Consider the following 27862-nt stretch of genomic DNA (forward strand, 5'->3'; position numbering starts at 1 on the left):
TCTCTTCGGACACATCCCTCTCATAATGGTGAATTAATGGTTGGAAGAGGCATGTGTTTAAAAATATCACACACATTGATTAATCTGTTTGTTTGTGTGTGTGTGTGTGGGTGTCTCGTGTCATTACTAATAAAAGATGCTGAAAAGCGACACCTTTGTCTCTGGCTGTGTTGTGGCATCTTTAATTGCCACAACGGCACGAGGCACCATCAGAACTCAATCCACCTCAGTTCAGAGTGTCAGACACATTAATGGAGTTTAACATAATGATGCTTTATTTTTGTTTGTTTTGCATTTCATATGCACATTTATTTTAAGTTGTGCTAATACATTGAATTAGTTGTGAGGTGCAGCGTCCTTTTGCTTCTTCCTCCTCCTCAGTCCCAGAGTCTGTCTGATTCTCTTCCAGATTGAAGACTTCTTCTTTTTGGGCGTCTCCTCAGACGCCTCAGTCTCCACAGGTTCTGGAGCAGGGAGAACATCAGAGAGGGACTCCTGCTGGTTATTTAATACAGTTTTATCTGCAGATTTGTCCACAGCCTCTCCTCCTCCTTCTCCTGCTGCTCCTCCCCCTATTTCTCCTCCTGCTTCTCCCTTCTCCTCCTGCCACTCCTGATGCTTGCTCTCCTTCTTCAGTGAGAGTTGGGACGTCAGTTCCTCCACTTGTCTCTGCAGAAGCACTTTCTCCTCAGCAGCACTTTTGCGGAGACATCTCATCTCCTCCATTACCTGCAGATGGAGGAGGTTCTGCTCAGCCTCGAAGGTGCGCATCTGAGACTTGAATACTTTCTCAAGCTCAGCCTTCAGGTGGGTGGCCTGCTGCCGGGCTGTGAGGTTGTCCGCTTCATTACTTTGAATGATTTCATTGTTTGAAGCTCTCAGTTTCTGCAGTTCATCCAGGAGAGCCTCATTTTTGCTCCTCTCAACCTGCAGCTCCAAAGCAAACTTCTGCTGGATGATTATATTAGCCTCCTGCAGCTCCTTGTAATATGTGTGGAGGTCTGTCTCCTGGTGCTGCTTGGTGGTCTCCTCTGGCTGCTGTGCTTCTTCAGCCCAGTCACCTTCCTCCTCGCAATCCTCAGGCTGCTGGGCTTCTTCATCCCAGTCACCTTCCTCCTCGCAATCCTCAGGCTGCTGGGCTTCTTCATCCCAGTCACCTTCCTCCTCGCAATCCTCAGGCTGCTGGGCTTCTTCATCCCAGTCACCTTCCTCCTCGCAATCCTCAGGCTGCTGGGCTTCTTCATCCCAGTCACCTTCCTCCTCGCAATCCTCAGGCTGCTGGGCTTCTTCATCCCAGTCACCCTCCTCCTCCCAATCCTCAGGCTGCCATATTTCTTTGTCCGTGTCGCAGTAGCTTTCTTTCGGGGGTTGCAGTTTGGCCAACTGTGCGTGGGCCTCATCCAGCGCTTGGCAAAGAGTGATTCTCCACTCTCGGTTTTGGCGACAACGGGCCCTCTCCTTGCCCAACAGATGTTCAAGATAATTGACATCTCGTTTAAATGCCCGGCAATCCCTGCACTTGTGCTGAGGTTTGACCTGTCCAGTAGTTATTCCGCTGTGGGCCATGGTGATCAGTTTGAATCAGGAGCAATAATATTGTTCAGCTGTTTGTTGCTGGTTTACAACTTCTCCTCCTGACAATTGTAAGCCACAAGGTGATCAGTAGGAAATGGTGTGAGTAAGATGCTGCAGTCATATGTATGTGTAGAATGTCCTATAATGTCCAAGGTCATAGCCATTTCATCAAAGCCATTTTATGTCTTTACTGAAATGTCCTGTAATGTCCAAGTGCATAACTATGTCATCAAAGCCATTTCATCAAAACCATTTTATGTCTTTACTGATGGTAAAGTTACAATGTTCCTTTGATGTGTGTGTGTGTGTGTGTGTGTGTCTGTGTCTGTGTGTGTGTGTGTGTGTGTGTGTGTGTGTGTGTGTGTGTGTGTGTGTGTCCAGGTATAGCTGGTGTAATGGGGACCTAAATCTGTCTTCTTTAAGGTTAAAGTCAAGGTTAAGTTTAGGTTTAGTTTTATGTTGGGGGTCAGTTTAAATTTAGGCTAGGTTTAGGTTCAGGGTAGAGTGAGTCTCCAGGATATCAATGTAGTGTCCTCTAAAGTCATGGAGACATAACTGTGTGTGTGTGCGTATGTATATCTGCATGTGTGTGTGTGTGTGTGTGTGTGTGTGTGTGTGTGTGTGTGTGTGTGTGTGTGTGTGTGTGTGTGTGTGTATGTGTGTGTGTGTGTGTGTAGTTGCATGAGAGAGCGAGTGATAAGAAAGAACGAGGGAAATGGTTGAGGTGTTTACTTACTGATGTCAGATGTTATCTTCTCTTCGGACACATCCCTCTCATAATGGTGAATTAATGGTTGGAAGAGGCATGTGTTTAAAAATATCACACACATTGATTAATCTGTTTGTTTGTGTGTGTGTGTGTGGGTGTCTCGTGTCATTACTAATAAAAGATGCTGAAAAGCGACACCTTTGTCTCTGGCTGTGTTGTGGCATCTTTAATTGCCACAACGGCACGAGGCACCATCAGAACTCAATCCACCTCAGTTCAGAGTGTCAGACACATTAATGGAGTTTAACATAATGATGCTTTATTTTTGTTTGTTTTGCATTTCATATGCACATTTATTTTAAGTTGTGCTAATACATTGAATTAGTTGTGAGGTGCAGCGTCCTTTTGCTTCTTCCTCCTCCTCAGTCCCAGAGTCTGTCTGATTCTCTTCCAGATTGAAGACTTCTTCTTTTTGGGCGTCTCCTCAGACGCCTCAGTCTCCACAGGTTCTGGAGCAAGGAGAACATCAGAGAGGGACTCCTGCTGGTTATTTAATACAGTTTTATCTGCAGATTTGTCCACAGCCTCTCCTCCTCCTTCTCCTGCTGCTCCTCCCCCTATTTCTCCTCCTGCTTCTCCCTTCTCCTCCTGCCACTCCTGATGCTTGCTCTCCTTCTTCAGTGAGAGTTGGGACGTCAGTTCCTCCACTTGTCTCTGCAGAAGCACTTTCTCCTCAGCAGCACTTTTGCGGAGACATCTCATCTCCTCCATTACCTGCAGATGGAGGAGGTTCTGCTCAGCCTCGAAGGTGCGCATCTGAGACTTGAATACTTTCTCAAGCTCAGCCTTCAGGTGGGTGGCCTGCTGCCGGGCTGTGAGGTTGTCCGCTTCATTACTTTGAATGATTTCATTGTTTGAAGCTCTCAGTTTCTGCAGTTCATCCAGGAGAGCCTCATTTTTGCTCCTCTCAACCTGCAGCTCCAAAGCAAACTTCTGCTGGATGATTATATTAGCCTCCTGCAGCTCCTTGTAATATGTGTGGAGGTCTGTCTCCTGGTGCTGCTTGGTGGTCTCCTCTGGCTGCTGTGCTTCTTCAGCCCAGTCACCTTCCTCCTCGAAATCCTCAGGCTGCTGGGCTTCTTCATCCCAGTCACCTTCCTCCTCGCAATCCTCAGGCTGCTGGGCTTCTTCATCCCAGTCACCTTCCTCCTCGCAATCCTCAGGCTGCTGGGCTTCTTCATCCCAGTCACCTTCCTCCTCGCAATCCTCAGGCTGCTGGGCTTCTTCATCCCAGTCACCTTCCTCCTCGCAATCCTCAGGCTGCTGGGCTTCTTCATCCCAGTCACCTTCCTCCTCGCAATCCTCAGGCTGCTGGGCTTCTTCATCCCAGTCACCCTCCTCCTCCCAATCCTCAGGCTGCCATATTTCTTTGTCCGTGTCGCAGTAGCTTTCTTTCGGGGGTTGCAGTTTGGCCAACTGTGCGTGGGCCTCATCCAGCGCTTGGCAAAGAGTGATTCTCCACTCTCGGTTTTGGCGACAACGGGCCCTCTCCTTGCCCAACAGATGTTCAAGATAGTTGACATCTCGTTTAAATGCCCGGCAATCCCTGCACTTGTGCTGAGGTTTGACCTGTCCAGTAGTTATTCCGCTGTGGGCCATGGTGATCAGTTTGAATCAGGAGCAATAATATTGTTCAGCTGTTTGTTGCTGGTTTACAACTTCTCCTCCTGACAATTGTAAGCCACAAGGTGATCAGTAGGAAATGGTGTGAGTAAGATGCTGCAGTCATATGTATGTGTAGAATGTCCTATAATGTCCAAGGTCATAGCCATTTCATCAAAGCCATTTTATGTCTTTACTGAAATGTCCTGTAATGTCCAAGTGCATAACTATGTCATCAAAGCCATTTCATCAAAACCATTTTATGTCTTTACTGATGGTAAAGTTACAATGTTCCTTTGATGTGTGTGTGTGTGTGTGTGTGTGTCTGTGTCTGTGTGTGTGTGTGTGTGTGTGTGTGTGTGTGTGTGTGTGTGTGTGTGTGTGTGTGTGTCCAGGTATAGCTGGTGTAATGGGGACCTAAATCTGTCTTCTTTAAGGTTAAAGTCAAGGTTAAGTTTAGGTTTAGTTTTATGTTGGGGGTCAGTTTAAATTTAGGCTAGGTTTAGGTTCAGGGTAGAGTGAGTCTCCAGGATATCAATGTAGTGTCCTCTAAAGTCATGGAGACATAACTGTGTGTGTGTGCGTATGTATATCTGCATGTGTGTGTGTGTGTGTGTGTGTGTGTGTGTGTGTGTGTGTGTGTGTGTGTGTGTGTGTGTGTGTGTGTGTGTGTGTGTGTATGTGTGTGTGTGTGTGTGTAGTTGCATGAGAGAGCGAGTGATAAGAAAGAACAAGGGAAATGGTTGAGGTGTTTACTTACTGATGTCAGATGTTATCTTCTCTTCGGACACATCCCTCTCATAATGGTGAATTAATGGTTGGAAGAGGCATGTGTTTAAAAATATCACACACATTGATTAATCTGTTTGTTTGTGTGTGTGTGTGTGGGTGTCTCGTGTCATTACTAATAAAAGATGCTGAAAAGCGACACCTTTGTCTCTGGCTGTGTTGTGGCATCTTTAATTGCCACAACGGCACGAGGCACCATCAGAACTCAATCCACCTCAGTTCAGAGTGTCAGACACATTAATGGAGTTTAACATAATGATGCTTTATTTTTGTTTGTTTTGCATTTCATATGCACATTTATTTTAAGTTGTGCTAATACATTGAATTAGTTGTGAGGTGCAGCGTCCTTTTGCTTCTTCCTCCTCCTCAGTCCCAGAGTCTGTCTGATTCTCTTCCAGATTGAAGACTTCTTCTTTTTGGGCGTCTCCTCAGACGCCTCAGTCTCCACAGGTTCTGGAGCAGGGAGAACATCAGAGAGGGACTCCTGCTGGTTATTTAATACAGTTTTATCTGCAGATTTGTCCACAGCCTCTCCTCCTCCTTCTCCTGCTGCTCCTCCCCCTATTTCTCCTCCTGCTTCTCCCTTCTCCTCCTGCCACTCCTGATGCTTGCTCTCCTTCTTCAGTGAGAGTTGGGACGTCAGTTCCTCCACTTGTCTCTGCAGAAGCACTTTCTCCTCAGCAGCACTTTTGCGGAGACATCTCATCTCCTCCATTACCTGCAGATGGAGGAGGTTCTGCTCAGCCTCGAAGGTGCGCATCTGAGACTTGAATACTTTCTCAAGCTCAGCCTTCAGGTGGGTGGCCTGCTGCCGGGCTGTGAGGTTGTCCGCTTCATTACTTTGAATGATTTCATTGTTTGAAGCTCTCAGTTTCTGCAGTTCATCCAGGAGAGCCTCATTTTTGCTCCTCTCAACCTGCAGCTCCAAAGCAAACTTCTGCTGGATGATTATATTAGCCTCCTGCAGCTCCTTGTAATATGTGTGGAGGTCTGTCTCCTGGTGCTGCTTGGTGGTCTCCTCTGGCTGCTGTGCTTCTTCAGCCCAGTCACCTTCCTCCTCGAAATCCTCAGGCTGCTGGGCTTCTTCATCCCAGTCACCTTCCTCCTCGCAATCCTCAGGCTGCTGGGCTTCTTCATCCCAGTCACCTTCCTCCTCGCAATCCTCAGGCTGCTGGGCTTCTTCATCCCAGTCACCCTCCTCCTTTCTTTGTCCGTGTCGCAGTAGCTTTCTTTCGGGGGTTGCAGTTTGGCCAACTGTGCGTGGGCCTCATCCAGCGCTTGGCAAAGAGTGATTCTCCACTCTCGGTTTTGGCGACAACGGGCCCTCTCCTTGCCCAACAGATGTTCAAGATAGTTGACATCTCGTTTAAATGCCCGGCAATCCCTGCACTTGTGCTGAGGTTTGACCTGTCCAGTAGTTATTCCGCTGTTGGCCATGGTGATCAGTTTGAATCAGGAGCAATAATATTGTTCAGCTGTTTGTTGCTGGTTTACAACTTCTCCTCCTGACAATTGTAAGCCACAAGGTGATCAGTAGGAAATGGTGTGAGTAAGATGCTGCAGTCATATGTATGTGTAGAATGTCCTATAATGTCCAAGGTCATAGCCATTTCATCAAAGCCATTTTATGTCTTTACTGAAATGTCCTGTAATGTCCAAGTGCATAACTATGTCATCAAAGCCATTTCATCAAAACCATTTTATGTCTTTACTGATGGTAAAGTTACAATGTTCCTTTGGTGTGTGTGTGTGTGTGTGTGTGTGTGTGTGTGTGTGTGTGTGTGTGTGTGTGTGTGTGTGTGTGTGTGTGTGTGTGTGTGTGTGTGTGTGTGTGTGTGCGTGCGTGTGTGTGTGTGTGTGTGTAGTTGTATGAGAGAGCGAGTGATAAGAAAGAACGAGGGAAATGGTTGAGGTGTTTACTTACTGATGTCAGATGTTATCTTCTCTTCGGACACATCCCTCTCATAATGGTGAATTAATGGTTGGAAGAGGCATGTGTTTAAAAATGTCACACACATTGATTAATCTGTTTGTTTGTGTGTGTGTGTGTGTGTGTGTGTGTGTGTGTGTGTGTGTGTGTGTGTGTGTGTGTGTGTGTGTGCACTAGCGTACCTATCCAAGTGAGAACTTCGTCGTCGTTACACATTCACCAACAGGGGGCTACAAAGCCTACAGGGGACATTTTTTAGGTCCCCTCTTGATCATGCATTAAATCATGCTAGATACCCTCTGGTGAATTCATTTCAATTTTAGCCAAGTGGTTACCTGCAGGTGTGTGAGTGGTTAAAGGGATAGTTCACCGAAAATGAAAATGCACTCTTTATCTTCTCACCACTATACCGATGGAGGGGTGGGTGAAGTGTTTGAGTCCACAAAACACTTTAGGAGTTTAAGGTGTAAACAGTGCTGCAGCAGAATCCAATACAATTGAAGACATTAGTGACCTATCTTCAGACATAATAAAACAACAGATAATGTGGTGCAATCCAAGTGTCCGGAAGTGTGGAGATTTAGGCTTTAAAACCGATGTAAATGACACTGTTTTGAGTCAAATATGAATGTCGGGGCTTGGATGACACCAGACGAGCAGTATGGAGGCATGTTATGTTTTCTTTCTGTTGTTTTATTACGTCTGAAACGCTGTTTACTCCTGAAACTCCAAAAGTGTTTTGTGGACTCAAACACTAGATAATGAGGGAATTCAAAATTTTCTGTGAACTATCCCTTTAACCCTTGTGTGGTGTTCGGGTCTGTGGGACCCGTTTTCAATGTTTGCTAAAAGAAAAATGATGCGATTAATAATTTTTCCAACCTGATACTCATTGGCCTTGGCTCATTTTCTGTGATGAACATATAAAAGAACATATTTTCAGTGACTGTACACCGTACACCCCCCCTACACATTTATATTACATATGTGGTGTTCGGGTCCACTGGGGTAAGAAAAGTGTGTAAACTGTACATTTCAAGCACTTCTGCTCCCTCATTCCTGAACATTTTACCCTCTCTCTTGCGGGAAACATTCTATATTTTCTCTCACACTATCCCAGCTGCAAATTGGGGGTGGGATACAGCAAATACATAGCTTTGACCGTGTGGCTCCTTATCACAATCCATGAAGATGGCGAAAAGATTCTCTGCTCAGAGGGCCTTAGAAATGATTTTTGAAGAGAGAAGCTTTGGAAGACAATGAAGAGGAAGAGTTTTCAGAATATGAAGATCATATTTCTGTCAATTCAGAGTCTGACAGTGAGTTTGAAGAAGAGGATGAGAATGACCATCAGCCAGCTCCAAGAAAAGCCCGTCCGCAGCCAGCCCCAGGACCCGCCCGTCAGCAGCAAGACACAGGACCCGCCCGTCAGCAGCCAGCAAGTGGAGAAATATGGAATTAGCCACCCCGCATGGCTACCAATGTAATAAGGATGCAACCAGTGCCAAGATGGATAGCGGTCACTCCTGTGCAGGACATCAAGTCTTCTTTTGAACTTTTCATCCTGGATTCCATCCAGAAAATCATTCTGGATTTCACTAATTTGGAGGGACAGCGTGATTTTGGAGAGAGGTGGAATGAGAAGGACATAACCCATTTATTTTCATACTTTACGGTTCTTATCCTTGCTGGAGTTTTCAAATCCACAGGAGAATCCACAGAATCCCCTGTGGGATGCAGAAACTGGCAGAGAACTTTTTTCCGAGGAACAATGTCTCTGGAAATCTTCCAGATTATTTCCAGGATTATCTGCTTTGATAACAGAGCCGACAGACCAGCTCGGCGGCAGAAAGACAAGCTTGCTGCCATCAGGACAGTATGGGACAAGTGGGTGCCCCGCCTCACCCTACTTTACAACCCTGGGCCTAATGTCACTGTTGATGAGCAGCTGATGCCATTTAGCTGGTCCTTTAGGCAGTACATATTGTCTAAACCCGCAAAATACGGAATCAAGATCTGGGCTGCCTGTGGTGCTGCTTCATCGTATGCAAGGAACTTGCAAGTGTTGCTCGTATTGTGTAGACTGCCAGAGTGTGTTCAATTTATAATTGAGTTCCAAGAAATAAACATCAATACTGATATTTGTTTTTTCCAACTATATCTTGATTGTACTTGATTTTTCTTTTTTAATTGCATTTTATCACAAAAAAACGAAAAGCACTTTTATTCATAAATGTGTTTTAACAGGGGTAAATGAAAAATATTAACCATATATGTTGTCTATATTGCTTGTTATTAGGATAAAGAAAACATCTGTTAAATATTTTTACATAAATTGTTATAGCTGTATTGATTGAAAGACCAAATAATGCAGTGGGTCCACCAGACCCGCAAACACTGGCTGAGCGACAAAAACATGAACACCACACAAGGGTTAAGTCCATACTCTACACTGCTTAATAATTGTGTGTGTGTGTGTGTGTGCACGTGCACGTGTGCACGTGTGTCTGTGTGTGTACGTGCATACGACTATATGAATGAGAAAGGTCAGATCTCCTGCTGTGAGTCTATAAGCTTTTTGTCATCTAGCTTTTCCCATCGTTAAGCTGTGGTCTATTCCTCCATGGAAATATAAAATGTTACTTTGCAGGATTGCATGCAACCAATACACTTCAGTCTGTGACTGTGTGTAGTTATATAGATGGAGAGAGGTCACTAAAAGCATAAACAAGAGTTGTGTACTGACGTCTACTGCGGAAAAAATGACAAGATAGAGAAAGAATAACAGGCTTCTTTAGAATGAAATGTGAGAGGAGGCGGTATAAAATTAGGAATTGGAAGCATGACAGTTAAAAAGATCAATGTAGTTGTTAACAGCCTGTAGACAAAAATATCCTGCCTCACATCCCTCTGGCCTCAGATTTGATGTTATAAAACGTTTCCTCTGCTGATATCTTCCCTGCGGTCATGCTCCCAAACATTTTCAGAATCCTTGCAGAGAGATTTCTTAACTTACCCTAAAAAGATCTTTCAATGACTTCCAGCGCAGAGGTGATGAAGGAGAAGACTATGGGCAAGAAAGGGCAGGAAGCAAGGAGGTGTGACTGAGTGTTAAGCACTGTGCAGTTATTGCTTGATCACAGGTATCTCAGCACGCATAGCCTCTGTAGGGCTGTTCAGACTGCTGCTGATCCAGATATGTGTCCTATGTGACAATACAGGGCAGTCTACGGATACAGGCTATTATTATTATGCTTGTGTGTGTGTGTGTGTGTGTGTGTGTGTGTGTGTGTGTGTGATTGTGTATGTCGTAACATTTTTACCAAACTTTGTCAGACTTGTCCCAACAAGGTGGAGGTCGACAAAAATAGTTTCAAACATTTTCCAAGATATCTGCAAATAACACAGCCAGAAAAAATAATCTATAGTTTCAGTGATCAGATACAGATTCTCTATCATATTTTTTTGATAACTGACATCATGATGAATTCAGACCATTATGTCATGCATAATTCACAAATGCATTTTTCCAGGTAAATACCTACGTATTGCTTAAATAGATCGAAAAATAAACTATGGTCACATGGTAAGAGTGACATCGTGACATCACTATCGAGTCAGTGAATAATATATCATTTGGTGGAAGCCTTCTTATTGGACAATTCTTGTAGAGCCACCACTTGCAATCTTCGCTGACATGATCAGCGAAGATCATCTTGAAAAAACGCAGGTTGTGTGTGTGGGGTGTCATAATGTTTCCCAGGTAATCTAAGTAAACCAATCATTTGTCATCATATGGTACGAATGAAATCATGGTGATGTCATTATATAATGGTATTTATACAATATAACAAAGTAGAATTGCACTATTAGAGTATATATAGTGTTACAGACAAGACTAATGCTATATATAGCGCATCTCTGCGATAAACTTTCTGCATGACCATTTGTTTTCCTCTTATACATCATATACTTACAGCAGCATGATGATGTGTTCACAATGACAACGCTAACATGGTGATGTTGAGGGGGTATATTATAATCTCTGTCACCATCTTAATTTGACTTATCTGGATGTTAGCAATAAACATAATTTACTTAGGCCAATCTTTACTTTCAATCTATCTAGCACTTATAAGCATTTAACATTTATTACATTTCTGATAACACTCTATTGCCCTGTTAAGACCTGGTATTAACATCCGTCCTCAGAGACCGGATCACATTTTGGCTAAAATGCTTTGCTAGATTTTAACTTTAGGATACTTCAAAGACATCATCAATGGACTGAGAGAACGCTCTTCTCCAGCCATGTTCTCCAAACAGGAACAAAAATGTCTCCTGCTGGAATCACGACCAAACGCATGAGCATGCACACATCTGAAGAGCACCACAAAGAGTGCATTTAGAGGTGATTGCTCACTGCAGCGCAAACAAATCATCACCAAGGGTTACTCACTTTATGTGAGTGTATGAAAGCTATTGCATTTATCAAATGATTCAAATGATTACTGAGCCCCTTTCAAGCACAACGGCAAATAGGAAAATCGCAGTCTGAACTGCATCCCCTTTGGCGTGATCCATGTTGAAGCTTTAAAAGCCTTTTTCAAAGCTTCCATCCCCTTTCTTTGACACATAGCTGCAGCAGTTTGATTTGTTCATGGGTGGGACAACCGGTTCTAAAACTGTCCATACATTTGTAAATCATCACAAATGATGTCCATATTTAAGACGATGTGATTAAACAAACAGGTTAGCAACATTATCTGCTCCTTGTTGCATTCAGCACTCATTTCTTAGGTCTTTGTCTGTACACATCATCCAGGCCTCTTTATTGAGCCATTGACCGTGACATAAACACTCAGCCCAGGCACTGCCAATGGCAACTAATAGGCCCTGCAGGAAGGGCACTCGGCCCACTATATATGTGTGTGTGTGTTTGTGTGTGTGTGTGTGTGTCTGCGCCTCATTTTGCTCCAAACACTTGAGGGAAAGTGTTCATATCTAAATTACCCATTGCCTCAGGGTTGACTGAGATTTTGATGTTCAGCCATCTCTCTCTCTCTCTCTCTCTCTCTTCCTCTCCTCCTCTCTCTCCGTCAGCTTCATGATTACTTCATTTTTTTCCTCCTCTTCTGTCAAGATCTCTCTGTCCGTGTTTCTCTCTCTTGCTCTGAGCAACAGTGTTTTTTCCATCCAGCTGTCAGGGGAATTTTGCAGAAGTGTTTGAAATTTTTACAAAAACAGCCCAGTTTCCACCACGACTGGGTGAGTAAGTGAATAAATCAGCTTTCTGTCATACACCGTCAAAGGAATAAAAAAGCTTATCAGCTATTATAATTAGCATTTTATAGTATTGAGCAGCTTGGTCTCAACTTAACACCTTTACTTGTGGATTTCACAGGTTCTGTGAGCAGTGATTATGATTCACGGTGGGAGGTTGATTAGCAGCGACATGAATTCAAGAAAATTATAAAAAAGGAGTCAGACGACCTGGTTAGCCAAATGCAATCTTACTGAATGACCTTCCGATTCAACTTACAATTATAAATGTCGACGACGCTGTCATAAAGACCTGGTTTCTTTCTGTTTTATTAAATCCTGGATTATATCAGAATATAGAGTAATTTGACCACAGTAATTAACCTGTCTGCTGCCCAAAGGAAGAAACTCCTAAATCGTAACATTCCCAATTGGAACTAGAAACCATGATCTCAGTGCTATGATAAAGACAGAATAAAACTCTCTTTTGTATTAATATTGTTACCGGTCTTCTCGAAATAATGCCATATGAATAATGTTAATGTCCGGGAGCTTTCTCCATAGTGTCCATTAGCGAGAAAATGGAAATACTCTAGGATGTTTTTCCTGGCCCTGTCAGTCCTCTCTTACTCTACATTCTGCAATTAGCATACTATTGTCTACTGTCACATTCATGTATGTGGGGGTGAGGGGGCTGGGAGAGCACCCTCACCTCCACCACAGGGGATCAATCAGCGCAGGTGAGAGCTGTCAGCTGATTGGTCCTCGTGCTTAAAAGGCAGCGTCTGCGCAGCCTCAAGGAGGAACTCAGAGACTGAGACACTCTCCGACAGAGTCCCGGACACTGAGCTGGAAAGCTCAGGAAGTTAAGTTGGTAGTTGGAATTTATGTTTTGATTAATAAAGATGCTTAAAAGCAACATGTCTGTCTCTGGCTGTGTGTGGGAGAGCCCCGTGGCAAGGTCTACTGCCACAATGTACTTCTGCACAATGCAGTGATGGATTATTATGATCCTCTTGACTGCACTAACTTGTACCCACAAATAAAGTGGTTTTGATGAAATACAGCTCAAATTAAATGCTACATGTGATTTAAAAGATAAATAATGTGACCACTATTAAATAAGTGTTTGCAGAAGGCAATGAAGAGGAGGTGAAAATTAAACACAATTAAAAACCAATGGCACACAGAGGAAATAAGAAACAAAGTGGAGAGGCCTTGGAAAGAAATTAGTGTTTGGGAGTGAAATCAAACTTTCTCTGACCCGAGTCAGGAGGCAGGGGAACGTAAACAAGACTTGAATGAAACACAGCAGGAAAACACACAACCTGCTGATGGAGCAGACAGAATAAGGCCAGATAAGGTGGACAAACACTTGGCTTGTTTACAGCCTGTCTGGTCATCTGCCTGCTTGAGTGTCTTGTCCCATCAGACTCCATCAGTTTTTTTAATGCTACTGCTGTGTCTCCAGATCTCATTAATGTACTGAGTTCAATTTTATAACAATACAAAGAAAAGATAGCCCAAACTTTTATAAGACCCAGGCTGTAAACTGAGCAGGACCATCTTTTAATACCAGTTATTGTGTTGTTCTCTTTCATAAGCAGATGAAAACGACCTTGGTGATAATAGCATTCACCAGTTGTGCCAAACCTTCCATTTCAAGTTGTTTCTAATGCTGCTGAGTGAATAGTGTCTGTGAGGAAATGTTGTGTCGGGCATTTTAACTTTTTCTCCCTTGCTTTTCTTTCTAAATGCAGTCGGCTCAGAGACTGGCGCTCCCTCTCTTTGTCTCTCTCCCTCTCTCTGTGGCAGTGATACTTTGTATCTCTGCCCATAATCAATTTAAGAGTTTGTCTTGGGTCATTATTACCTGCTGAAGGACCATCTGTTCACTGAGGCTGCCTGAGAGCTCTGCCAGCCACTGACACACACACAAACACACCCACACAAATACACAGACACACACACACACACACACACACACACACACACACACACTGAAACACACTCATACTCGGGCACATACACATGGCCTGAAGGGTTGCCAGGTAGATTTGGACCACAGTAAGATGTGGGATGTAGAATAATTGTGCCTCAGGCAGAGCTGAAGAAAAACCATTGGCCACATGAGTGTGTGTGTGTGTGTGTGCATTTCTGTTTAGTGTTTGTTTGTATGTGAATATGAATGAATTATACAGTATCCATATGCATCTGCTGTTTATGTCTGGCTCTTCTAATGGGACATGTGTGTAATAATGTAATGAGGGGGCTGGGAGACATGTAGCGTGTGCATGTGTGAATCAGGTAGAAACACAGTGAAGGTGCAGTCACTGCAGCACAATGACATATAATTACACCCACAACCTTAACAACGAAATGACTGGTTGTCTGGCTGCTAATACTGTGAAGTATGACGCTGTAGTAGGGCCACTGTGCGTGTTTCATAACCACAAAGTTATGAAAAAAAGACCCAGTGGTTCTTTACAATTTTAGTCGTTAAAGTTGCAAGAAAAAGTCAATTCTGCAAATTCTGTCAAATATTTAGGTGGAAGGACTTCATGACCAAATCAGATTTAGCAATTAGGAAATACTTGTGATTGTAGCCAGCTATAAGCTTCTGGTGATAAAGTGCGGATTTGTTGGGCAGATGAGGGTTCTGGCAGGTGAAAGCTGGGGGGTGGTGGTTGGAGGAAGTCTGAGCTGTGAGTGGAGCTGGATGACTGAGCAGCAGGCAGCAGCATCAGCTGGGGAGCAGAGTGAAGAGGCAGAGGGCCGAGTGGAGCTGGGGACCAGTGGACATGAGCTGGTTATGGAGAAGTGTGATGTGTGGTGAGTGTTGCAGAGAGTTGATCAAGGACACATCAGCTGGTGCTGAAGCTGAGGAAAGTAAAGGCCACTTTACTTAGTAGAAAGCCACTAATCTCATTTGCATTGTCGATGTAACCACAGACACCCAAGCATATTGTGTTGTGGATCCTCATGCGCAAAATCTAATCAATATGTGACTTAACCTCAACGTTTTTTTGTTGTTTCTCAATGCTTCAATTCAGAGAAAATTATTATTGTGTATATATATATTATGACTTAAATCTCACAATACTGGCTCTGTATTTTAGTTTAACCTACAGTGGGCCCTGATGGAGACATCATAAGACGGATAAATGTTTGTTGAAAGGAACATTTGGTCCAGTTCCTTTTGTCTTCTTCTTGAGCATAATAAATATGCTCAGAGGAAGACTAACAAAACAAAACGAGTGTTGTGTCCTTTTTTTAAATTCTTTTTATTTTTGCCTTTAGAAGGGCAACATCTTGCTCAGTGTGAGCCCTCTGCCTGTCTGCCCATATCTTTCGATACTTGTGAAGTATGTTGTGCTGATTACTGACAGGGTTACGAATGAGGCTGATTTATGAGCCTTTTCACTAAATAGGCAAGAAATAAAAAGAATGAAACTGATGCAACATTGCATTGATGTACTGTCAGCTGGTTGCTGAAAGATGACAGAAATAACACGTCTAAATGAGCATATAGTTGGGTCCAACAGACCTGCACCATGTGCCTAACAGCCTCCTAACTGCTCCAAGCAATGGTTAACGCAGCTTTTGCAGATGAACAAACAGCAAACGTATCTCTTCATCCACTCTTATTAGAATATTTACCTTTTTTTGTTTCCTAACATTTCTAATATTTGCACTCTTTGATGATCGTTCTTTTTTTTTTTTTTGCATTATCGCATAACTAATGACTGTTAACTGCCCACCCATCACTCAGTGTTTTGTCCCTGTAAATACTCAGTTGTTAAATATATTTCTTTCTTTCTGCAAAGACTTAACGGTCCGTGTCACAGTTTACACATGTGATGTTTCCACTCCGTTGGGTTCAGCTTGTCCTCGGGTCCAGTGAATCCAAAAGGCAATTTGGTCTGAACTTAACTAACTTGCCTGTTAGTGCTGCTTCTGTGTGGCTGCTGCCTCTCATTTCCCTTTCTAGCATTTTTATTGCCCGACGTGTACTTTGTCACCGAGGTAATTGGCTGAGTGCGACCTGCTTGTTTCCAATTTGTGTTTGCGTTTGAAGAGTCCATGTGAATCTTGTAATTAAGGCCCCGTGGTAGAGGAGATGTAGACGAGAAGTATGACTTACAACATGTAGAGTTTGTGCAAGTTGATAAAGAAACTTGAAACGAGCTGTGTAAGATTTAAGGTTCATTTTTAAATAGTGAGTATTCAGTAATTGAATAGGCCAATGCTCTAATATATTTTGTATTGATTTATTATCAGGGAAAGTCACTCTTTTAAAAGTAAGAGTATTCATAATAACGTGTGTTGCACAGTCACTCATACACACAGAATCTTTGAATCCAATTAATTTACAATTAAACTACAACAGCTTAACACATGTTGTGTTTGCCTGAAAAGGACCTGCCCATGAAATCGTTTGTTGGTCAGGACGGGCCCCTGAACTGGGACACAGCTTGTGTCAGGTGCAGGTTGGGTTTGGTTACTACTGACATGGACTCTCAGCCTCTATCTTAAACAGAATATATAAACGTAACAAGGTTGCTTGAATAGACATTATGAAACATTACACTTACTATATAATATTATGTCTCATTTTTAAGGGAGGAGGAAGGTGACACTGTTTGTTCAGTGTGTGTGTGTGTGTGTGTGTGTGTGTGTGTGTGTGTGTGTGTGTGTGTGTGTGTGTGTGTGTGTGTGTGTGTGGGTGGGTGGGTGGGTGGGTGGGTGGGTGTGTGTGTGTGTGTGTGTATTATGACAGTGCCAAGCGATAATGAGTGATGTGCATCAGCCGTTCAGCAGCACGATCCGGGCTATATTTAGAGCTAATTGTGTTTTCGTGTACAGAGGGCTTGAGAGAAGGTGTGACTTTCAACAAAGGAGAAGTTCATCATATGTGATTCACACGGTGGCTGAGCAAAACAACCTCATTTGTCTCTCTGATTTCCTCATGACACTTTGTGAATATGTGGGTGTTACTCACAGGATATCTGAGGATGTTATAGAATACATTACAGTGGTAATGTGAAGCACACAAAGACTTCAGGGGATGGAGGCTTTCCTTGGGTATATGTGTAGCGGATTCATTTCCTGGAGGCAGTGTAAACTCAATTCGTATTGAACTCATTAAAGTACCAAGAGAAACTTTCTGGAGTGAGTAACAACCAGTACTGGACATTTTTTTTAACTTCTTGAAACATAAAAAAAAAAGAGAGGGAACAGAAAACAACACTTACAAAATCCTGTCACTGTTCAAGTGATATTCTGTTACATACACATGTTGTGAATGTTTATGTCCACTCTCTGAGGCTCAGGGCATGTGATGGGTGTGTTTCCCTCTGAGCCAGGTCTATTTTTGAAAAAGGACAACAATGCAATGAGATAAAGGATAACTCTGGTAATGATTAGCAATCATTTGGCTTATGTACATTTACTTTAAATACTGTAAGTCAATTTAAAAGCAAGTGCTCATTAGCTTTTACACAAGCAGAAAAGTTGACGTTATTCCGACTTTTTACTTGAGTAAAATGTTTGACAACTTCCTGCACCATGGGCGGTTCGGTCTATAAAATTGTTGAAATTGATAATGAGTTAAAGGCTGCAAAGTGCCTGTCTGAAAAGATGGAATTTATTGGTTTATTTGTACACAAAGTCTCAGCATATAGTTGATATATCAGTGTACTGAGATGTCTTTATGATGTTCTTTAATTCAATGGTTGTATAATATAACATTATTATCACTATATGACCGTATTTGTACACCTCCTCACCCCCTTTTTTAAATATGTAACACAGGAACATAAACTTTTTAAGTACTTAGTACATAACATCGGTAATGTTACTTTTACTCAAGTTCACCTCCCCTGAACTCTTCTCCCCCCTGACAGCCCTGGCTGCCAGTGGCTCAAATGATCAAACTGTAGTCACACATTGCTGTATAACCTACAGTGCAGAGTTTGCTGGCTTTAGGGCTCTTCTCTACTTGTGCCACTGTTACATTACATTTCTCGACAGTGACAGATGATGTCAGGTAACATCTCACCAGAAAGTGTTCCTGCATAATGTCCCATTGCACTCCTCTAACTGAGGTCAACTAATACGGACATTTTAAAAGGAACTGACTTAAAGAGACAGACTATCCATTGACATTTGTCTGCAATTGCCACAGTGGCCAGTGATGAGCAGTCTCACTAGAATAGTATGATGGGATCTTTACAGGTTTGACTTCAACAAAAGGAGCCCCACAGGGTTTTAACTTACTTTACTATTATCTTGAAATCATCTAATTGAAGGTTTTGATCAGTTGTGAGGTGTCTTTGTTTGAATTCTTGTCTCCTCATCTCTAATGCAGACAGGCCTGGCTCACATCTAATGACAAATATCTTATCAGAGCGTATTCTGGAGAACAAAGTCATATTAATTGCTGATTTTCACAGATGGGGTTTGACAAAAAACATCTCGGATGATGTTTTACTTTTTTTTCTTCTCTTTCTTCTTTTCAAATGTGTTCCACGAATTCAATCCCTCTCAGTGATAAAAGCTCATGCCTCTTTCTTCCCTGCTCGCTAAAGTCCAGAGAGGATGGTAGCCCTCATCCCCAGTTAACTGATAGGCTTGATGTGTAATTAATGGTCTGACACAGGCTAATGAAGCTAATAACGCTAACTGCGCTAGCATATGGGTGTCCCATGGGGATCCACACTCGGCGCTCTAATTTAGATAAATGACGCCCCAGGTTATGCCGGGCTATTTGCATTTCATTTGATGGAGGCCAAGGGAGAAACAGGGATTAAACAGGGGGGTGGATAGATGGGAGAGATCAAACAGGAGAGGTGTTTGGAGGGATGGGGAGATGGAGGTGTTTACTCCTGTGGATGTGTGTGTGTGTGTTGGTGTAAATCTCCCCTTGGCCATGCATAATGCTTCTGTCAGATAAAAGGAATGGTAGAGGGGGGGGGGGTAGCAGCTGTCACAAACTGGCAGTGAAAGACAAAAGAACAACCACATATGACTTTTGTGTGTGTGTGTGCTTTGTGGATCCACACAGGTTTGTAATTACTGTATATTGGCCCTTAGGAGACATGTCATTGTCAGCTAGAAAGTCTCGAGAGGAAAGGAATGTGCTGTATTTGGAGGGGATCATTGTTATACATGAGAGGCTCCACCTGTCAGCCACAGATATGTTGTAACCTACTTGTAACACACTTAAAGGAAGCTCAACTACACTTGAGAGATGGAGCAATCTTTATGGAATACAGCACAACTTGTTTATCTTTGTCGAAGTACAATTTACGGTAACACTTTGTTGTGATTTTAGCAGGAGCTGGACCTCATGGCACGACTCAGACAATGACTAACAATACAATTAAAGTTGCAATGACTGTTTTCAAACTATTTTTTACGGTGGATGATTCTGGTTCAGGAAGTCTTTGATCACTGAGGGATCGGTGGGTGACGGCAAACTGGTCTTTAGGCGGAGCAGACGCGCTGATGAACAAAGCCTCAGGGCGAAGGACGATCAGGCAGGTAACTGGCACACTGGATTGAGGGAGGACGGACTGGCAGGCGAAGTAGCCGGCAGGCAGGTAGTTACCCAAGGCAGGCAAAAAGCACTGCAAAAGCACTGACAGGACGAGCTTGACCTGGAGCCAATACTGAGACGACATCATTAGCTTAGCAGCAGTTTAAGGGTTTAGGACGGGATTAAAGCTGTGCTGTCAGGGTCAAAGCCACACGATCCTCTTCAACCACACTGCTGCTGTGGCGACAGATGCTGTGGTTTAAACTGCATCTGTGATTTAATCTGAACCCTTTCACCATGTTCTCCAGAAAATCATCTCAACTTCTGTATGGGTCACTGTGTCTGAGGATTAAGTTCAACCTGCTGCAGATCTGGTTTAACTGATGCTGATAATACACAGGAGTTTTTTATCACTGAACTATTAAAGCTGGCAACGTTATGGAGCTGTGTAATCACTGAAATGCAATGAATAGGATAAACTGATGATCGGAAAAACATGATATCCATAAATAACCGAAACAAATACTGTATACTTCACAGAATATGTGTACTATACATGTACCATATATAGAATATGGCATCCGTGTCACCAGATCACAAGATCGACAATTGTGTACACAACACAACTCAGGTTATGATCAGTCAGGTACCAGTGGATGGTCCAATGGTGGAAACATTGTAGCGCGTGGTGCAGATCACATTAACAGTACCAGCACAGCAATGTGGGTAAAGTCACTGACCCGGTGCATGCTGGTCAGCCCTTAGAGACGCCTAAACCCTGAAACTCCTGTGGTTCTAAACCGCAGCCTGTGTGCGTGACAGACCGGCAGTTCACAGTGGTTTCTGTGGTGGCAGAGGTGAGCATCAGTCAGTGCTGGTAAATGTTCCATGTATGAAAGTGTGCTGAACCATCAGACCAGTGTTTATTGTGTTTTACCAGACTGATGGAGATTTTTTTTAAATTATCTTTATGCTCATATTAACTGTAAATATAAGATATCAGGTTAGCTTGGATGACTCATAATGAAATTCTGTCTGTCGAACTAAAGAGGGACTCCACACTTTTGTCTGCTAGTCCTTTTTTCAGCCTTTACCTACAAATGTCCCTGTTGTGGGGCGAATGAATGATTATTTCATTTTATCTTATAGAATATATGTTATATAAACTAATAATATAATTCTTCCTGATAATTTCCTGAAATTTACAGTAACCAGTTATCAACATCGGGCACATGGTTATCCTTGTACATTTTAAAAGCAGGATCTTTTTTTTCCTGGTTAAGAATAATCAAAAGGAACCTGCCTATTCCCAGAGGAAAATGTGAAGGATGTCAATATTGTAAATTCGGATTGATTTTTGATGCTTGACTTGTCCGTATCCAGATATAAGTACAAATCCACAGCCCCCACCACAGAACAAAGAAAACCTGACCTTCAGACATAATGTGGAATATAACCTGTTGACTTGTTGGCAATGCAGTTTTTTAATGGACTTCCTCCAACTTGTCAGAGTAGCCCGAATGGGAGCGAGGGCAGGACGCGTGAGAGAAACAAGGAAGAACATGGGTATTGTGGAAAAGAAATACAAAAACACAGCTAGATAAGAATGTTTGGCTGTTATTGTTTTCCGTGTCTAACATCCTGAGACATGGCCTGTGGTATTCAGGAGATTTAATGCAAGAGAGAGAGAGAGAGAGAGAGAGAGAGAGAGAGAGAGAGAGATATACATAAAGCCTCTACTCTCCCTCTACACCCCAAGGGAAGCCATCTTTAATTCATGAACACTATAAAAATAAAGGTTTTTCGTGATGGCCCTGCAGCCTGTAAGACACTCTCCCAGCTACATGGCACCAGGCAGATGTCGATGCTGTGGTTATGGATGGATACCAGCATGTGAGACCCAGGTAATATGCTCATGCAGAAATGAACAGAGCCGACCTTTGGCTCTGTTGTTAAATGGATCCCAATAAGCTGCATGTCGATTCTGTCTCTCTGCAGATGACAAATGACAAACAGATTTTAAATGAACTGACTGTCAGTTATCACATAACACAGCTGATTGATACACAAGGATCAGGGCATTGCTGCATCCCATTATAGCTCATGAGACTCGTGGTTGACATTCTATGCTGAATGTTCCTGTGGCTTTTGTTCTATTGTATATTTGAAAAAGGAATCAATCAAACCGTGTCTGAGGTGGTCTGGCCTGTTCATTACTTCATTTTGTAGTAAATTTGGTTTGTAATAGTCCAAACTCTGGTTGACTTCAGATAGCAATGTGTTGATTATTCCCAAGGTATTTGGAGAAGATGTTTAAATATTTTTTTTTATTTTAGTACATTTAATACCGCTATTTTGTTTTGTTGAAATTAGCTGCTGAGGACACAATATCTTCACCAAGGAGGTTATGTTTTCATCAGCGTTTGTTTGTTGGTTAGTTCGCAGGATTGCACAAAAAAATGACAGAACCAATGTCCATGACGTTTTGGAGCATATTTAAATAAATGGACGCTTACTGTGCATCATTTCCAAATGAATTAATTAAATTTTTGGCGGTATGGGGCTGCATGTGCATTTTGGGACTGACAAGTACAGAAACTACGGAGTGAAAGAAAAGGTATTTTATAAGAAAGAGAACTGCTTTGCATGCCACTACGCACACAACTGCAGCTGAATCTATGAGGTCCGACCATTTGCATGGATGGAAAAACTTGATGTACGATCACACAAGCAAGCATGTGGCAAATAGCACTGTGTACACACAGCTGTACAATGCAGCAACAGAGCAAGACATCAAGTTGGAGTACTGTTAACTTAAAAGAGTGTGAAAGAGGTTTTGGCTTCATTCTGAAACTTTGGATGAATAAGAATATGGTGGGCTGCTACAGATAATTCATGGGAAAATACACAAATACAGATCTTTATGGCTGTAGAGAATCTACCCAGAAGGAGACAGGGTTGACTGAAAGCAAACAAGACTCAGAATGAATGGCCAGGTTCCTCTTTATCTGCTGGATGTGTGAAATAGCAACACTTTGCTAACAAGTTTGCAGTATGAACTCACAAGATGGTGATTTTCACCGCATCGACGTTGCATTCACAATTTCAGATGCCCCAAGTGGCCACTGAATCTGTTTTAAGCCGTATGATATAAATATATAAAATGCAAATTGCAAACCACTGTACGGTAAATTGCAGCATTAGATAACAGTGAAATGGTCAATATGCTACAGTAGACAATTATGTAGACAGCGAACTATGAGGAGCTGAGGGCACATTGTGGTTTATCACTTTCCAATGTAACCACGAATGATTCAACACTTCCACACTACCATCACCAATTCCAACCTAGAAGTTCACACAGGAGAATTATATCTCAATGCAGAGTAACATTATTCAAACGATAGTTAAACCTATATATGGAGTACATTTGCAAAATATTTAAGATGGTTTACAGAAATTCCCACAAGACATGTGCAGCACAGAGGACAAATGCAGGAAGAAGCAAACATTTTTAAAGACAAACAAAAGGGCAGTGCAAGCGTGATTGATGAGTTGAAGAGGGAGTCACACTGTCTCAGTGACACTGACAACTGCATCTTTCACTCCTGTGTACACGACGAAGAGACAGATAACCACAACTGAATGTACAAACACACATAAACACTGGCTCTTTATTACACACTCCTAGCTGCTTTTCCTTTTGCAAATAAGTTTGCACCTTAGCATGCCCACACATGGGATAAAGCTTTGGCTCTGATTTCACCTCATTTGCTGCTGGCCGCCTCGGAAAGTGAACCGAGTCTCCATGGAGACACTCGATCACTTCATTACACCGCCGTTTGCTTTTCTTATTTGTCCCCAGTGGTTCTCACCATTTCCTCCATTATGTGGGGGTGGGGTTGTTTTATAATCTGCATGTGTTTTTTTTCATGCATGAAAATATACAAAGGATGGTAACTTGAAGTTGTTTTAATGTATAATTTACCCATGTAAAGATTATGAATAATTTGTGTTCTTTGCGAGTGTTTCCCTCTGCCCTCCCGGCTCTTCTCTGTGGCAGGGGGTGGGATCAATGATTGACAGCTCACTTCATGCTCTGTAACTACGGCAGCTGACAAGGTCACGTCAAATGAAGCGATTTGGTGAGAGGGAACGTTAGGGGAAATATTCTGCTTCTCTCTGTCTCTCTGCCCCGATCACACTAAACGTGTTCGACCCCCACAGCAGCTTGCCAGCAGCCGCAGTTATTTATGAATGATGGGTAAATCTAATGTAGACGAGTGAAAAATAGCAGCTACAGCAGATCACCTGTCAATTCAAAAGAGAAGAGATAAAAGACAACTTTGTTCCTCAAACCTGATTTCCCCCCCCCCCCCTCCCTATATAAGAAGTAGGCTTACACAGATATGTGTGCTTTGGTGCTCGTGTGTGTGTGTCCTCGTTCGCAAGTGTTTGATATCAGAGAAAGGATTTGAAGGGCGGCTTTGTCCCAGCATACCAATGCTGTTGTTCCTCTTCGAAGCCACAGAGCTGTTTATGATTATAGGAACTGTGAAGGTCAAACAGAGCAGCTGTTGCGTCAGGCTTTGTATTTGTTATGCAGAATTTGTTCTCAGGTTCAGCTTTGTAAATGACTGTTATTCAGAAAAAGAAGCCCTACTCTGATCTGGGATTGCATATAATGGACACTGTTAGAATGAAAGAACTACATAATTGATCAGGGTATTTTTCCCCCTCACTGTTCTACTTTTGCTTTCCCATTATTATTGAAACACAAAAACGTTGATACGGCACTGATGCACAAGACATTTAAAAGTCATACCACACTATTGAGTACATGAGATACAACACATGTTGCCAAATGTTGGATAGATGCAATATATATTTGAGATTGTGTATTACATATCCTTACACAACCACGAAAAACAAAGAATTTAAATGTAGATCTCACATTTCTGTATTGTAGTGCTCCCAGGTTTCCGTGTGTTGAGGTGATATCTTTGACAGCTCTCTTGTCTCAACGCACTCAGGTCAAACCACAAAACGTTGTGGCAGTGTTTCTAAGCTAACGGTTGCTAACGAGACATTAAGATGACACGATTCATTCATGACACAACTTTGTACTACAGATGTGACTATGAATCCGTGTTTTTTTCTAACCTTATGTAGTTGTTTTCAAAATTATATTATAAGCATAGCAAATTTGACTTTGAATCTTCATCAATACACTACTACTTGAAAACTACATTTTTTCCACTATTAATTTATATAATGGCAAAAGATTAATTAAAAAAATAAAGCATTCATAATTCTTATAAAACAGTTCATTCTTAATTTTAAAATGATCCGATGGATATACACGTTTTCTAATTGCCACTTGTAAATGTTCTCAAACTGAAAAGTTGTCAATGAAAATGCTTTTTGTTCACATTAGTGTTGTCAGCCTTACAGCTACACCTGCAGCAGTGTTTGCATTTCAAAATAACTTTTTAACACTTGAATGCTTTGAGTTGTAGCAGAATTGCAGTTGCTCCAGCCCTGGTGCTCTGTGAGGATGGGACTGTCACGTTGGTTAAAATCAGGTCAGCAATGGTGTACACATGGCAGAACAACAGACAGTGTCAAATGGTGTCGCACTTTGAAATGGATCTGTGAGCTCAAGGAGCAGCATTCTATTTTCATCCCCAAACTACGAGGAGAGGTACAACCTTAAAAACGTGGCCCATCCAGCCGAGGCTACAGGCACGAGTCGCCCCTCATCACATGATTTATTATAAAAGAGCTTCAGACTGATGTTTCGGTCACAGACATCAACCGTCGGCCACGTGTAACTAGAAATGACAAGGAGGCAGTGGAACAGCAGCCAAAAGGAGACTCACAAATGCCTTGTTTAGAGTTGGCCTAGGGACTGTGAGAAAATAGTGCTGATTGCTGCTCTGGTGTCAGAACATGGCAAGAAAAGCTGCTTTAAAAATCTAATTCAGTTCACTGCTCTGCTTACTCACTCAAGCAGCAGCAGAACGCTCCAAACAGTTCATCTACTTGTTTAATAGGTGTTGCTTGACATCGACCCTGAGAAGATTGAGTTAAATCAAATATTCCGTTATGTCCATCTGAATTTATCTAATCAATTCTATGTCTCTGTTCGTCAAAAGTTAAATCCATCCAATATTATGGTCAATGACTGATTATTAAAGGTTCAGCTGCACTTTTACTCTGTGATAAAGGCTAATTAGCAGCTGTTAGCATACTAACACTCAGTATAGCCTTACGAAGCTGCTAGGATGATGGAATACTCTGTTAGACAGACATTTATACTATCATAATAATTGCTACACTCCTATAGAAAAAAAAATAACACATTGATTAAAGATCCAGTGAGGTATCATTTACTTCAATCTCCCTTCCACTCTGTATTCTCCTCTACTTTCACTTGGCAGACATTTCTAGAAGTAAACAAAGATTTTACCCCCGTGTCGCCGTATGATTAAGCTCTAACGTACCTGCATGTAATCGGAGATGTCGCATTCATCACACATTTTAAGATTATATTATTGTCTCTGACACATTCAGCAATAAGATGATTATGGGATTTACACTCTATGACCACCTCTCTAAGGTGCAGTCGATCATGAAGAAATATGCAGTGAGCCTTTCAAGATGCAGCGCAGTGTTTCTTTGATTCTTGACTGAACATTGATTCATGTGAGAATTCTCCAGGGGAAAAGAAAAAATGATTCAAAACTAGCAGAATATGAATGAAGTAGAGGACCTGGGTAGACATAAAGGGTTGATACAATATTATGCATTCAACGTATGTCGGAAAAAAATAATATTTCACGTATAAAATTTAAATAAATTGTTATAACAATATAAAGCAAACAATATCACTAATCCCTTCACTATTACAGGAGCAGGATCCACTTGTGTTACTGTAATTACTGGGACTACTGATTCTGGGAGATGCACCTTCACCTGTAGTAATGAAACCTTGCAGATGAGGTGTGTGTCATTGGCCATTACGGGCTGAGTCACATTTTATGATAGAGCAGTGAATGGCACAGAAATGCCAGCTGTCAGTCATCATGTGGTGACTCATTGGCTAGAGCCTCTCTACCGGCCAGAACTTATGAGGAGTCATTTGCATTTGTAGCCCTTAACACAACCCAGAATGCTAATATTTTACAAGTTTACAAAACTCCAGATTGACTCATGTCTAATCTGTATTGGGCAATAGGTGCTAAACAAATACATTATTATTATTAGGAGTAGTATTTTCAGCTTTTTAAATTTTTTTAATTATTGTTATAAGAAAGTCGACCAGTCAAATTAGTTAGTTAAGGCAATTGTGTCATCTTTAATGAAATGCTCCTCTCAAATTCAAGTAGCCCATTGACAAATTACATGTGCCCACAAGAAAGAAAGGAAAGGAAAGAAAGTGCATGATGTGACAAGACTTTCACTCTCTGGTGGTGATAGGTATCACGCTACAAGCTCACTGCAGTGGCTGCAGCCGGAGGTCAGCAGCTAAATGAACTTTTGTTCCCTTTTCTTGAGAGGATCCTTCATCTGCATTGAGCCAGAAGTAATAGAAGTGTGGTGGAGCATTGAAAATTGATGCCAGGGAGCTCCCAGACCTCTTCCCTCTGCTTTTTACCCTCTCTCCTTCATGTATAAATACTTTGCCGCTTATTTTCTGCCCTTTCTGTTTTCGGCTGCTTTTCTTCATGTCTTTGCCACTGTCTCTGTCTTTTCTTCATCCCTCACTGACTCTATCCTCCCTCCTCTCCCGGACTCTTCCTCTAATTGTGTCCATCTGTGTGTCTTTCCACTACCATTCTCCTTTCCATCTCAATTCAATCCCCAACCTGCTTACGAACACAAAAGTGTCCACTCTGTCTAAACAAGGACAGTTCACTCAGATGTCTGTGACCTATTCAGAGCTGGATTGTTCTGCAATTGTCCGATCAATAATCATCTGGATCCCCAATAGCTGTGTTATTATTGCTTGCTTTCATTTAAAAGAGGATGCCATGACAACTTGTGGCCAATTATTGCCTAATTATAGCTTTAATAATCAGCATTCACACTCCTGATGTTAAACAGCCTGAACAGCCATACTGTCATGCAGTACCAATATAATTGTTTGTGTTGATTTGTACTTTCACTATAGAACAGTTCAATTGTTGGTGCCTTAAATTTGTTAATGTGTCAAAAAAATGATCTAGCAGGTTTCCCTGAAATTTGGTAGAGCGGTGAAAACATGGGCAAAACAATTAATGAATAAAAACAGTGTTTGTCTTTTTTGCCACCACCTGGACATTTATTAAAATATCTTCCAGTCTGGCTGATCCTGTCTCTTAAAATATACTTCTAAACTGCAGCAGCACAT

General features: G+C 42.1%; 1 protein-coding gene and 2 long non-coding RNA genes across 3 annotated transcripts in view; 2 read left to right on the forward strand and 1 right to left on the reverse strand.

Moving 5' to 3' along the window:
- Positions 1-27862, forward strand: part of LOC117760528 (inactive N-acetylated-alpha-linked acidic dipeptidase-like protein 2) — a 473414-nt gene that overhangs the window by 152757 nt on the left and 292795 nt on the right. The window lies entirely within an intron of this gene.
- On the reverse strand, positions 685-5593 carry LOC117759782. The gene is made up of 3 exons (XR_004613557.1): positions 5374-5593; positions 2979-3206; positions 685-877 (listed from the first exon to the last, which is right to left on the reverse strand). It is a non-coding gene; the product is annotated as an uncharacterized LOC117759782 (long non-coding RNA).
- LOC117759781 lies at positions 7463-26262 on the forward strand. The gene is made up of 4 exons (XR_004613556.1): positions 7463-7673; positions 11913-11916; positions 25376-25380; positions 26251-26262. It is a non-coding gene; the product is annotated as an uncharacterized LOC117759781 (long non-coding RNA).

Source organism: Hippoglossus hippoglossus, chromosome 4, assembly GCF_009819705.1.
Source record: "Hippoglossus hippoglossus isolate fHipHip1 chromosome 4, fHipHip1.pri, whole genome shotgun sequence".
Classification (NCBI taxonomy): domain Eukaryota; kingdom Metazoa; phylum Chordata; class Actinopteri; order Pleuronectiformes; family Pleuronectidae; genus Hippoglossus; species Hippoglossus hippoglossus.